Below are 15,412 nucleotides of genomic sequence, written 5' to 3'. Positions count from 1 at the left end.
TGTCTTTTGAGTTAAATACTACAGGTGTGATTGGCTGATGTACCATTATAGATGAAATTATCAATGTTGCAGGAAGGATTATGGGGATTAATGAATCCGATATGGGGAGTATTGGTAGTGTTGACTCTGATGCTTCTGCTGGAAGTGCTGATGTCATAGATACTGTTATGGGTTCTAATACGGTTGCTGCTACTAATGGTGCTATTGATGTTATTGCTGCTGCTGATGGGATCGCTGGTTTGATTGGTGGGATGAAGGGTGTTGTAGATGGTTTTGTTGGGATGGTATTTGATGCTCCTTTTATAATCAAAGGTGACCTCTTTGTAATAGGCTGATATAGAGGTTGGTTGGGTTTTCCTTTGAATCTGAGCTTAGGAAAGATCTCCTTTTGAAAGCCTAGTCCTGTATTATCCTTGGGCTTTAATTCTGACTATAGCGGTTCATGTCTTCCTTGCTTGCAGGGTCCCAAAGCACTCTGACCATCATAACCCATTCTTTGCATAATGAGAAGGCCTTTACCATACTGATCTATGGGAAGCTTAGCTTGTGGAATATCGGTGGTGATGGGATCTTTATAGATCCATTCTGCTAAGTCCTCATCTCTTGTTTCTTCTTCTTGACTCTTTCCCAAGATGAATGGCATCAAAGGACATGCTGGCTTGATTAGTGGTTGTTGAAGTAACCATTGAGGTTTACCATGTGTTCTAGGAGAAGTAGGCATTTGTCCCACACAAAAGAGTTGGCTGAGATTGTATTCCCCAGGACCTTCCTCTGCTATTTTCATTTTGAGCTTCTCTTGCTTGGGTATAGTGGTGTTTGAACTGGAAAGAGAGGCTGGACTGACATATGATGTGGAGGAGATGGCTTCTCTATTTTTAGGAATAGTAATCTCTAGTTGATGACTGATATTATAACAATATGCAAAGGGGATTTATTCAAGGTCTTCCTAACAATAAATTGTATGGCAGAGGAAGGTCCTGAACTTGACAGATGATGTGTTTCACCATAGGGCCCACTCAGATTGGTAGCACTACAACACCTTTGGATGAATGCTCTGCATCATCATAGGCTTTGATTGTGATCTTCTTGCGGGATCCACTGATTCAATCACATATCCCAAAGCTGTGACTAATTATAGAGTACAGATATTCAGGTCTGCTCCATTGTCGATCAATACTCACTTGATCCTCTGCTGGTTGATAAACCCTTCAATATGGAGTGAGACGTTATGAGGTTGCTGGAAGGAGGAGTTGTCACTTTTCAAGAAAGTGAGACAAGGTGATGATCTTAGATTTTCGACCATGGCTTGGAACTGATCTGTATTTAGGTTTGCAGGGACTGACGCCTCTTGGAGAGCTTGATCCAAGATTGTTTTATGGGATGGAGATAGGCGCAATAGCTCTAAGATAGATATTAGTGCGGGCATTTTGTCTAACTATTCCACAAGGTTATACTACTTTGGGATAGATGGGGTGCCTTGTGGAGCTACTTTTATGGTAATTTTGTTGCAACGTGTAACAACATTGCAAGCGGAGCTAGGATTTTTGATGGTTATAGTTGCAATTTGTTCACTGGCATTGTATAGGTGATTCACAGTATAATTATACACGACTTGCGTATAATTGGTGGTATCTGTGTTTCGCCCTGAAGTGGAAGGACCCCTTTGATCTTGTGATGGAAGTGGATTTTTAAAAATGAGATGATCATTGTTTGTTGTCTTTGGGTCGTGTCCTTTGATTTCTATTTCACCTCGGTCAATAAGATCCTGAATAAGATCTTTCAATCTGTGACAATTGCTTGTTTTATGTCCTTTCTCTTGATGGAAATTGCAATGTTTGGCATCCCTCCACCATGAAGGTTTGACTTGAGGTTCATAATTTGATGTTTTGTGTAAGGTCACCAGATTTTGAGAAACCAGCTGACGTAACACTATTTCGATGGGTTCCCCTAAGGGAGTGTATGTTCGCTTTGGTTTTTGTTGACGTTGTCTGGGTTCATCTTGAGATGTGATGTGGCCTTGATTTGGAGGAGCAACTGTGTTATTCTTGGGTGGGGGATTCTATCCTACAAATCGAACTACGGGTTGTGCACTTTTGATAGTTCTTGCATCCACAACCCTGTCGTTGACGATGTTTTTATTTTTGTTCCAGAAGTTAGGCTTGTCACTATTGAAGCATGGGCGAGGGCCGTCCTTTAGCTCATTATATATCTTGATAAGCCCTTTTTTGATGAGAGCCCGCTCACATTTTAAGCCTTTGGTGATCATGTCATTGAAAGAGTTTGTGTCTTTTACGTTGAGGTGAAATTCCATTTTGTCATTTAAGTTGGAAATAAATATTTCCACTAGTTCTTGTTCAGGTAACTGAAGAGAATGTCTGCTAGACATTTGATGCCATCGTTTTAGAAAGAATGAAAATAGTTCACCCAATTTTTGTTTAGTGTTACATAGATCAGCCATAGTGATATCACGTTCAATGTTGTGTAAGTAATGTGCCAAGAAATTATGGACTAACTCTTCAAATGTCCTAATGCCACTTGGTAATTGGGAAAACCATGATGTGGTTATTCCTCCCAAGCTTTGGGGAAAAAGGTGCATTAGATATGTATCCTCATATGCCACTTCGAGGCAAGCTGAATGGAATTCTCTAACATGATCATGAGGATCTCCTTTTCCTCTATACTTTTCGAACTTGGGTGTTTCAAACCCTCATGAAAAAAGGTGGCATATGAAGATTCCTATCAAAGGGATAGGGACAAATGTCATTGAGTGAAAATTGATTTGTTTTTACACCACTATGAAGTTGTTGGGTGATATTTTCAACTTGTTGCCACAACATGTCTATTTCATTTGGAGGAGGAGGAGGAGGGGGATTACCTTGATGAAAGTTGTATCTATTGTGTTCTTGACCTCTTTCATCCTCATTATGACTTTGGTGTTCTGATGCTTGTCTTAGTTGTGCAAGATCAAAGTTAGAGGGGAGTTTGGCTCCTTGAGCAAGTTTTAAAAAGTGAGCATCAACATTACTCTTGAGTATCTCATCAAAAAGCCTATTGAAGAGAGGGTTGTGTTGCGCCCTTTCTATTGCCACAGGAGTCGGAGTGCCTGGATTTTCATCATTTACATTTCCTCAAAGGGCTTCTTGGAGCTCATTGATATTTTCTTCCTCTGCTTCTTCAATTTCTTGTTGTCTAGATCATGATCTGGTATGAGCCATTTTGTTTATAAGTTTTTTTTTTGTTGAAGTTGGGTGAAAATGATGATGAGTTGTTGATGAAATGAGAGATTTATGGTTGGTGTGGTGTGTGGCATATGGATCGCTAGCACTAAAAGGTAGATGTGACCAAAGTTTTCTTCTTGATTTGCTTGTTGTTTTTGACAAGGTTTGATGTGATAAGGTTTAAAGAGATCTGAGATGTGTTACAGACTCAACTACCTAGTAATGAGAGGATTCACTCATAGACTAGTTTTAACCTGCATAGAAATGTCTCTTAGGATGAGCTTATCCTAGATGTAGAGACACTCTAAAAAGTGATGTATTGCGTTTGATTCAAGCAATATCGAAATAGAACTTAGGACAAAAACCTTTTGATGTTTTGAGGGTTGGAATGGATTTGATGAGATATGGATATGATAATGGATGAAATGTTTAACTTCAATAGAAGCTTTGTGTTACATATGGGACAAATTCTTCCTCTTCTCTTTCGGGAGTTTGTGGTTCTTCCCGAGCTATGTTATATCTGATGCAAATGTCTGGAAAGAAGTCAGGATTGATCTTGCCTCCTTTGTTTTTGTGATAACTCAAAGCTCGATATTGTGTAAAAGCTCTGCGGTTTAATGACTCTGGATCAAATTCGTTTGATTTCCCTTGAAGATAAAGATGCATGTGATGTAAGAAGGCTCTATGAGAGATGAAGATTTGTCTATTAAGATAGAAGAATTTCCTCCTTTTGATAAGAGCCTTTGAGCTCAATGGTCTTTTCTTCAAGTTGATGTGTTGATGAAGATTCTTCTTTCTCAAGATGTGTAGAATGGTCATATATTTTGATACTTTTGCTCTTTTTTTTTAATCTTTTGTTGGTGTTTGGAAATGTTTATGCTGGATGAATACTTGTTCTTGGAATTTGATTTTTGATTTTTCTTTGACAAGAAAACAAAGAAAGCACACAACCACAAGAATGTTGCCTCAAAAGGCACAAATAAGTATGGGTCTAGATCAACCCAATCCTTGGACCTTTTATGGCCCTTTTTCTTTAAATGTATTTTAGGTGTTTTCCAAAGCCTGAAGTCGGCTCAATTTGCACTTTGTCTTTGACTAAAATGAAAACACTGTTAGGATTCTCACAGATATTGAGAGGGGGGGGGGGTGAATAAGTATCTAATCGGTATATAGAATTTCTTAACTTAAATCATGCAGAACATATTATAACAGTGTACTGGTATGCAAGAAATAATGCAATAAACAGAATTAAAAACATCCACATGAGAAGCACACCATGACACAAGGATTTAACAAGGAAACTTGGTGTGGGAAAAACCTCGATGGGATTTGTGACCCACAATATCTACTTACTAGCCAATAAGAGATTATTACTTACAAGAGGGGCCTGCACATGCAAGAAGGCCAACTGCCTAGAGCTCACTGCACAATGGGAAGTCTCACTGACTTACAATGTGGATTGTACAAATCCAATATCTTGTACTACTTTACAATAGCATCTATAATGCCTGATCCAATACTGGTTGCTCCTCTGCTTCTTACATAAACCCTTTAACCTATATTTCGCATAATAGGTTTGCCTTAATATTTCACTTACATCACTTACATAACTTCATCCAAAAAGTCTACAATGATCTCTTTTATATATAAGAGTCATTTTACAACATGCCAAGTTGACTTACAAAGTTTTTACAATAATAAACAAAAGATAATATAACAAAATCTCGTCTGCTTCTATGCCGGTATACTTTATTTCTTTGTGCCGGTACCGGTGTCCTGAGTGCCGGTGTAGAGTGTGATCGTTGATGTCGGTGAACTATCTTGTAGGTGTAATGCCTTATCGGTATGATGCCTTGCTGGTGCCATAGGATTGTAAGGTTGCCATCAATGACAGAACCTTCAATCACCTACAATGTCTCATTGGAGTGTGCATATGCCAACAATCTCCCCCTTTGGCATTGATGGCAACACTCATGAGAAATTTCAAAAAGTGTATAAAAAATGTGAAGTCCAAAAAGTTACCAAAAATGCGTGCTCCCCCTGAGCATATGATTCCTATGATATTTGAATTTTCTCATCCCACTACTCCCCCTTTGGCATCAATGACAAAGGTTGTCAAGATGTTAGTAGAGTTTGTAGTTTCAACCCTGTAACTGGGTAGTTACAATTTGAAATAGATCCGCCAAAATCAAGTTTATACTCTCCATAAAAATTTTACTATCTCTTATTGATGTCTCTGTTCTTTTAACTGTACCGGTGAGATGTTGCAAACGCTCTGTCAGTGTTTTTTGTCCCTATATTAGTGCCTCAGATATTTCCTTCCGTAATGATGCTAGATAGTCCAATCTTGGACTCAGTTTTAATCTTAGCTGCTTTGCCTTATTCACTATTCTCTCTTTTTCTCTTTCCAATTTAAGTAATTCTTCTTCAAAATTTGTTATCTTCTGTTCAAAAACTGATAATGTATCAGGTGAGTTAACAAAATTATCTGCAAGTTTATTGATTTCATCCTGTGCCTTGCTCATCTTGTTATCTATATCTACAGGCAAAAAGTTTGTCTTACAGGTGTCTTTGTACAGAGTTTTGTATTCTTTCAATAAATTACACAGTTCCGGTGGAAGTGTGTAAAAATCTCTAGTACACTTCTTTATCTGCTCATCAAAGAATTTTTGCTTCTCAATTTCCAATTTGTCCTTCAATGTCTCTTCCTTTATTTTCTCAATGTTCTCTGTGATATATTTACACAAGGTATCAAGTTGTCCTAAAGAATCTATATTGTCTATATTACAATTAGGAGCAATTACCTTCAAAATTGGTATTGTGTCATATATTGCCTTATAAGCTTGTGAGCTGCAATCTGTTATCTTTTTAATTGAATCCAATAGTACTTCAGTCACATTAGTTGATTTGTAAGATGATGAGGAACCTACATTCTGAGTACCACCAGTGGAAGTAACCAGGCTTGTATTGACCTCTGGTAGGTCTGTTTGTGTTTGTATTTCCTTAAGCAATGGTTTTTCTATTTCTCAAGTTGCCGGTGGCACTGTTTCCTTATGAACCTTTTCCTGTTTATGTTGCTCTTCCCATTCTGGAGCCTTTCGCTCTGTTTGTTTCTCTCTTTGTTACATTATCTCAGTCTGAGTCTGAGTTTCTACCTATTGCTCTTTGTCATCTGCCAGTTTCTCTTGTGTGTTATCAATTTGCTTAGCTACCAGAGGCTCACTAGCCATGTCAGTCTTATCAGCTATATCTTTATCTACCACAATGTTGATCTTTTGAGTATCAACATCCACTGTATATAAGACTTCATGATTAGGATTGACATCCTTTACATCCATACTTTCAACTGCCGGTTGATCTTTTGTAGCTGTTGTTTTTACCGGTGGAGTAATCAAAGGAGGTGGGGGTAAGTTGTTTTTAACCTTGATACTGGGTGGTCCACCAACTTTACCTTTACCCTTGTCACTTTCTTTCTGATACACCTTTATAGGTTTTTGACTCATGTATTCTTCTTGTTTTTCTTTTTCCACTAGGAAAATGTCCCATGCATTTTCTGTCTCCTCAGTCACCTCATTAACTCTTCCAACCATTAAAGCAATGTGTTGGTGTGCAGTAGAAAATACTGACTGGTTGGCTTCAACAATTAAGTCATCAATTTCTTTGGGTGAATTCACTGGGTATACATCAAGTAGCTTTTCTATCTTGATTTTCTTGTCAAGTTCTATTACTGCTTTTCTCCTTGCTTCCAGTCTCTTAAATAGTTCATTTGGTACTTTATCTACTACTTCCATAAAATTTTTTTTATAAATATCCATATGCAATATAACATTGTTTTCTACTTGTTCTTTTACATCAGCTGTCAGAGTGTCATATAGTTTCTCTATATTCTTCAATTTCCCTTCCTCTGTAATTTCAATCAATAGTATGTCAAGAGGGGCCAAGTCCTTGTTTGTCCTCTTCTTCTTTTTGAGTGTAGCCTTTCTTACCAGAGATCTCACTACTTGTTGTTTTTGTCTTGTCCTCCAAGGTGATGGTGTGGTTGCCGGTGAGGGATCTCTTTTCCTTACAACTCTCTTGAAAGTTGCAGGCATATCATTCTCTGAAGAAGTACCTACCGGTGATAGGTGAGTTTCAGGTTGTGGAGCTGCTAACTCATCCTCTGTTATACCGGTTTGTTTTAACACATTTTCTTTAATAGCCTTTGCCTGTCTGGAACCTTTTCTTACAACTGCCTCAACCTTTTTCACTCTTTTCTTAGATTGTATTTGGCTTTCACTAGTTTCTACACTACCAAATACTTCTTGTTTAGGTTCTTTAGCAGCTTCCAGAAGTGCTTTAGCATATGTTTCAATTATATGATCATCTATTTTGTAGCCCATCTCTGTTACCCAAACTATCCTAGGGATGACTGCTTCCTTCTTGATTACAAAGCATATTTCATCCTTATATTTGTCAACAATCTTTTGTGATAATCTGATTCTTTTCTTCATTTTGGCTTTAAGTGCTTGAAAGAAATCATGGATATTGTTTTCCTTATCTTCTCCTATGTTATTGAATAGTTATGTTAGCTGTTTCCCTATCGATATATCATACATCAATCTTCACATTATCCATGACCATATCACAAGCACTCTTAATGCAAATACTTGAAACTGAATTAAGTCTATTTGCATGAGTACCTTTATATCCTAATATCATGCTGATAAATCTTACATTAATATCTGTTAAATCATTTACTCTTAAGGACCTTTTGTTGGATGTGGAACCAGTTAGGTTTATAACTAGGTCATTGGAGACCTTTTTAGTCTTGTCTGGCCTTTTACTGGTGGTCGGTAACCCTGTGATAGGTTTCACAACTTCCTTGGTGATTTTGTGAATTGCATCTAACTAGAAAATTCACCATGTACCCTGATTAAGACTATCCTAATCACATCCTTGGGGAATTCAAGAATGCTAAGGGTCTCTATAAATCCTAGGGTTTCAATGATCTTATGTTCATCTTTTACATTTCCAGATTCATCACATATGACAGTTTTAAACATTGTTTTAATTTCTGCATCTCCTAGTTCCTGAATGTTACAGTGAATGTAAATTCTGGGATCTTCAGCATAAACAACTCCCTTAGGAATTTGAGAAAAAGAACCTAAGGTATCATCTTTCTTTGCTACCTCGGGAACTAATTGAAATACGAGCCTAGGTCTTTTTATAACTTCAACAACAGTAGGGTTTGCTATATATTCAATTGCAGAAGTGGATGCCATGATAAAATACTTTTTACTGCCTTTAGGATGGATGATTGCTTGAAGTGTTCTTGCCTCTTGCTCGAAATCTTCGCGCTCTTCATAGGGTTTGAAATCTCGGTAAAATGAAATGGAGCCAAAACCTCGAATTTATATTGTCTTTTTGCCATCTACCACATTAAATGCATGCCGATTAAGTATTCACTTAACATTGTCTGCCGGTAATAAGTAATTTCCAACTTCTCGTCTCTAACCGAGGGAATAATAGCACATGTGTCATTAGATTGCAAAACCCTCAAGGAAACTTTCTTCAATTAGATGAAGAACTTCCTGCTGGTGGAGCATTGCTCTGTCCTACCGGTGAAGCATTGACTGGTTCTACCAGTGGAGGAGTATTCCCAATATTTAGATCAACTTTTCTAATCCATTGTTTTGAGAATTCTAGCTTAACCTCCTCAACTTTTTCTTTACCCTTCAAGCTAAATTTTTTTTTGTCTACCAGTGATCCTTTACTTCTCCAGAATTTTGCAATATGTCCAATCTTGTTACATGCATAACAAGTTACATTATTCTTCTGAATAGCTTTCCCATAACCTATGCTGGTTTGTGTTTTGCATTGATTAGATAAGTGTCCAAATCTTCCACAAACATAACATTTCACATTCATTTTGCAATTTTTAGAGTTGTGACCAACTTTGTTGCATTTTGAACATTGATTGGTGGGTGTGTTGATATTTTTATAATTTCTAGATCTACATTCATTTGCTCTATGACCATACTTATTACAGTTAAAGCATTTTCCATTGAATTTATAAGCATTAGGTTGTCTTACCAGTTTGCTGTGATCTTGAGTATTTGCAGTACTGGAGCTTTCACCAACTTCAAAGCCAATTCCGGAAGTGTCACCTTTAGGTTTTTGATTCTTCAGCAAGGTGCCAAGTTCCTCTGAGTTTTTCTTTATGTTGATTTGCAGTTTCTAGTTCTCTTTCTAAGACCTCTTTCTGTTTCATCAGTTCATTGGAGTCATTATGAGTGTGCATCAGATCTGTCTTCAATAAATAATTTTCATAGCTAGGTCTTTTGTTCTCATTTGTTGCATCACTTAGTCTTCTAGTCAATTCTTCTTCATTCTTCTTCCTATCCTCATTTTCTTTAGGAAATCTCATAGTCATATCCTGCATCTCATTCTTTGTTGTCATGATCTCTTTTATATATAAGAGTCATTTTACAACTTGCCAAGTTAGCTTACAAAGTTTTTACAATAAAAAAATAAATATAATATAACAAAATCCTGTCGGCCTCTGTGCTGGTATACCTTCTTTATTTATGTTAGTGCCGGTGTCTTGAGTGTCGGTGTAGAGTGTGATCATTGATGTCGGTGAACTATCTTGTAGGTGTAATGCCTTGCCAGTGCCATAGGATTGTAAGGTTGCCATCAATGACAAAACCTTCAATCACCTACAATGTCTCATTGGAGTGTGCATATGCCAACAAACTCCCCCTTTGGCATTGATGGCAACTCTTATGAGAAATTTCAAAAAGTGTATCAAAAATGTGAAGTCCAAAAAGTTACCAAAAATGTGTGCTCCCCCTGAGCATATGATTCCTGTGATATTTGAATTTTCTCATCCCACTACTCCCCTTTTGGCATCAATGACAAAGGTTGTCAAGATGTCAGTAGAGTTTGTAGTTTCAACCTTGTAACTAGGTAGTTACAATTTGAAATAGATCCACCAAAATCAAGTTTATACTCTCCATAAACTTTTTACTGTCTCTTATTGTTGTCTCTGTTCTTTTAACTGTACCGGTGAGATGCTGCAAATGCTCTGTAGGTGTTTTCTATTCCTATATCAGTGCCTCAGATATTTCCTTCCGTAATGATGCTAGATAGTCCAATCTTGGAATTAGTTTTAATCTTAGATGCTTTGCCTTATTCACTATTCTCTATTTTTCTCTTTCCAATTTAAGTAATTCTTCTTCAAAATTTGTTATCTTCTGTTCAAAAACTGATAATGTATCAGGTGAGTTAACAAAATTATCTGCAAGTTTATTGATTTCATCCTATGCCTTGCTCATCTTGTTATCTATATCTACAGTCAAAAAGTTTGCCATACATGTGTCTTTGAACAGAGTTTTGTATTCTTTCAATAAATTACACAGTTCCGATAGAAGTGTGTCAAAATCTCTAGTACACTTCTTTATCTGCTCATCAAAGAATTTTTGCTTCTCAATTTCCAATTTGTCCTTCAATGTCTCTTCCTTTATTTTCTCAATGTTCTCTATGATATATTTATACAAGGTATCAAGTTGTCCTAAAGAATCTTTATTGTCTATATTACAGTTAGGAGCAATTACCTTCAAAATTGGTATTGTTTTATCTATTGCCTTATAAGCTTGTGAGCTATAATCTGTTATCTTTTAAATTGAATCCAATAGTACTTAAGTCACATTAGTTAATTTATAACTTGTTGATGAACCTACATTTTGAGTACCACCAGTGGAAGTAACCAAGCTTGCATTGACCTCTGGTAGGTCTATTTATGTTTGTATTTCCTTAAGCAATGGTTTTTCTATTTCTCAAGTTGCCGGTGGCACTGTTTCCTTATGAACCTATTCTTGTTTTTGTTGTTGTTCCTATTCCGGAGCCTTTTGCTCTGTTTGTTTCTCTATTTGTTACATTGTCTCAGTTTGAGTCTGAGTTTCTACCTGTTGTTCTTTGTCATCTGCCAGTTTCTCTTGTGTGTTATCAGTATTCTCACCTACCGGAGGCTCACTAGCCACGTCAGTCTTATCAGCTATATCTTTATCTACCACAATGTTGATCTTTTGATTATCAACATCCATTGTATAAAAGACTTCATGATTAGGATTGACATCCTCTACATCCATACTTTCAACTAACGATTGATCTTTTGTAGCTGTTGTTTTTACCGGTGGAGTAATCAAAGGAGGTGGGGGTAAGTTGTCTTTAACCTTGATACTGGGTGGTCCACCAACTTTACCTTTACCCTTGTCTCTTTCTTTCTGATATACCTTTATAGGTTTTTGACTCATGTATTCTTCTTGTTTTTCTTTTGCCACTAGGAAAATGTCCCATGCATTTTCTATCTCCTCAGTCATCTCATTAACACTTCCAACCATTAAAGCAATGTGTCGGTGTGTAGTAGAAAATACTGACCGGTTGGCTTCAACAATTAAGTAATCAATTTCTTTGGGTGAATTCACCAGGTATACAACAAGTAGCTTTTCTATGTTGATTTTCTTGTCAAGTTCTATTACTGCTTGTCTCCTTGCTTGCAGTCTCTTAAATAGTTCATCTGGTACTTCATCTACTACTTCCATAAAAAATTTCTTATACATATCCATATGCAATATAACATTGTTTTCTACTTGTTCTTTTTCATCAGTAATTTCCTTCTTGTTTGTCCTCTTCTTGTTTTTGGGTGTAGCCTTTCTTATCGGAGATCTCACTGCTTGTTGTTTTTCCCTTGTCCTCCTAGGTGAGGGTGTGGTTGCCAGTGAGGGATCTCTTTTCCTTACAACTCTCTTAAAAGTTGAAGGCATATCATTCTCTGATGAAGTACCTACCAGTGATAGGTGAGTTTCAGGTTGTGGAGCTGCTAACTGATCCTTTGTTATACCGATTTTCTTTAACACATCTTCTTTAATAGCCTTTGCCTGTCTGGAACCTTTTCTTACAACTGCCTCAACCTTTTTCACTCTTTTCTTAGATTGTATTTGGGTTTCAATAGTTTTTGCACTACCAAATACTTCTTGCTTAGGTTCTTTAGGGGCTTCCAGAAGTGCTTTAGCATATGTTTCAATTATATGATCATCTGTTTTGTAGCCCATCTCTATTACCCAAACTGTCCTAGGGATGACTGTTTCCATCCAGATCTCATCCTTCTTGATTACAAAGCATATTTCATCCTTATATTTGTCAACAATCTTTTGTGATAATCTGATTCTTTTCTTCATTTTGGCTTTAAGTGCTTGAAAGAAATCATGGATATTGTTTTCCTTATCTTCTCCCATGTTATTGACTAGTTCTGTTAGCTGTTTCCCTACCGTTATATCATATCCAAGTTCTTTGTAGCCTATACCGGGAACCTGTTTGGTTATATGTACCATCAGACATACTAGCAGATTTCCAAATTGAAAAGTTCCTTTCTTGTCCTTTATAATCTTTCCTAAGTTGTCAATTAATTCGTCCTTCAACCACTCACATACATCAATCTTCGCATTATCCATGACCATATCATAAGCACTCTTAATGCACAGACCTGAAACTGAATTAAGTCTATTTGCATGAGTAGCTTTATATCCTAATATCATGCTGATAAATCTTACATTAATATCTATTACATCATTTACTCTTAAGGACCTTCTGTCGGATGTGGCACCAGTTAGGTTTATAACTTGGTCATTGGAGACCTTTTTAGTCTTGTCTAGCCTTTTACTGATGGTCGGTAACCCTGTGACAGCTTTCACAGCTTCCTTGGTGATTTTGTGAATTGCATCTAACCAGAAAAATTCACCATGTACCTTGCTTAAGACTATCCTAATCACATCCTTGGGGAATTCAAGAATGCCAAGGATCTCTGTAAATCCTAGGGTTTCAATGGTCTTATGTTCATCTTTTACATTTCCGAATTCATCACATATGACAGTTTTAAACATGGTTTTAATCTCTTCATCTCCTAGTTCCTCAACGTTGCAATGAATGTAAATTCTGGGATCTTCACAATAAACAACTCCCTTAGGAATTTGAGAAAAAGCACCTAATCTATCATCTTTCTTTGCTACCTCAGGAACTAATTGAAATATGGGCCTAGTTCTTTTTATAACTTTGACAACAGTAGGGTTTGCTATATATTCAATTGTAGAGGTGGATGCCATGATAAAATACCTTTTACTGCCTTTAGGATGGATGATTGCTCGAAGTGTTCTTGCCTCTTGCTCGAAATGCCTTAGCTCGGAATCTTCACTCTCTTCGTAGGTTTGAAATCTCGGTAAAATGAAATGTAGCCAAAACCTCAAATTTATAGTGTCTTTTTGCCATCTACCACATTAAATGCATGCTGGTTAAGTATTCACTTAACATTGTCCGCCGGTAATAAGTAATTTCCAACTTCTCATGTCTAACTGAGGGAATAATAGCACGTGTCATTAGATTGCCAAACCCTTAAGGAAACTTTCTTCAATTAGATGAAGAACTTCCTTCTGGTGGAGCACTGCTCTGTCCTGCCGGTGAAGCATTAATTGGTTCTACCAGTGGAGGAGTATTCCCAATATTTAGATCAGCTTTTCTATTCCATTATTTTGAGAATTCTTGCTTAACCTCTTTAACTTTTTCTTTACCCTTCAAGCTAGAACTTTTGTTGTTTACCGGTGATCCTTTACTTCTACAGAATTTTGCAATATGTCCAATCTTGTTACATGCATAACAAGTTACATTATTCTTTTGAATATCTTTTCCATAACCTATGTCGGTTTGTGTTCTACATTGATTAGATAAATGTCCAAATCTTCCACAAACATAACATTTCACATTCATTTTGCAATTTTTAGAGTTGTGACCAACTTTGTTGCATTTTGAACATTGATCATTGGGTGTGTTGATATTCTGATAATTTCTAGATCTACATTCATTTGTTCTATGACCATACTTATTATAGTTAAAGCATTTTCCCTTGAATTTATAACCATTAGGTTGTCTTACCGGTTTGCTGTGTTCCTAAGTATTTACAGTACCAGAGCTTTCACCAACTTCAAAGCCAATTCCAGAAGTGTCACCTTTAGGTTTTTGATTCTTCAGCAAGGTGCCAAGTTCCTTTGAGTTTTTCTTGACTTTTTCTTTATGTTGATTTGCAGTTTCTAGTTCTCTTTCTAAGACCTCTTTCTGTCTCATGAGTTCATTGGAGTCATTCTGAGTGTGCATCAGATTTGTTTTCAATAAATAATTTTCATAGCTAAGTCTTGTGTTCTCATTTGTTGCATCACTTAGTCTTCTGGTCAATTCTTCTTCATTCTTCTTCCTATCCTCAATTTCTTTACAAAATCTCGTAGTCATATCCTGCATCTCATTCTTTGTTGTCATGTTCTCCAGTTTCAGCTTGCTTATCCGATCATTAAGTAATTCCTTTCCATCATTCTCATTTTGCATTTTTTCACAAAGTTCTCTTCTCTTATTTCTTGGAAGAGTAATATTCTCTTGAAGTGCCTGAATGATATCCTAAGCTACCTTTAAATCATCTTCTAGTTTGATATTTTTCAATTTTTCTGTATCACAGTCTGAGAGAGCTCCTTCAAGTTGCTTCATCAGATTTTCCATCTTTACCGGTGTGAAGATCTTCCTCAAGCTATTAGGCTTCTTAAAATAGAGGACTAGGCTCTGATACCAATTGTTAGGATTCCCACAGATACTGAGAGGGGGGGGGGGGGTGTGAATCAGTATCTAACCGATATATAGAATTTCTTAACTTAAATCATGCAGAAAATATTATAACATTGTAATGGTATGCAAGAAATAATGCAATAAATAGAATTAAAAACATCCACATGAGAAGCACACCATGACACAAGGATTTAACAAGGAAACCTGGTGTGGGAAAAACCTCTGTGGGATTTGTGACCCACGATATCCACTTACTAGCCAATAAGAGAATATTACTTACAAGAGGGGCCTACACATGCAGGAAGGCAAACTGCCTAGAGTTCACTGCTCAATGGGAAGTCTCACTGACTTACAATGTGGATTGTACAAATCCAATATCTTGTACTACTTTACAATAGCATCTATAATGCTTGATCCAGTACCGGTTGTTGCTCTTCTTCTTACATAAACCCTTTAACCTATATTTCGCATAATAGGTCTGCCTTAATATTTCACTTACATCACTTACATAACTTCCTCTAAACAGTCTACAATGATCTCTTTTATATATAAGAGTC

This window comes from Cryptomeria japonica, chromosome 1 (genome assembly GCF_030272615.1).
Source record: "Cryptomeria japonica chromosome 1, Sugi_1.0, whole genome shotgun sequence".
NCBI classification, from domain to species: Eukaryota; Viridiplantae; Streptophyta; class Pinopsida; order Cupressales; family Cupressaceae; genus Cryptomeria; species Cryptomeria japonica.
Note: the sequence above shows the minus strand (reverse complement) of the source record.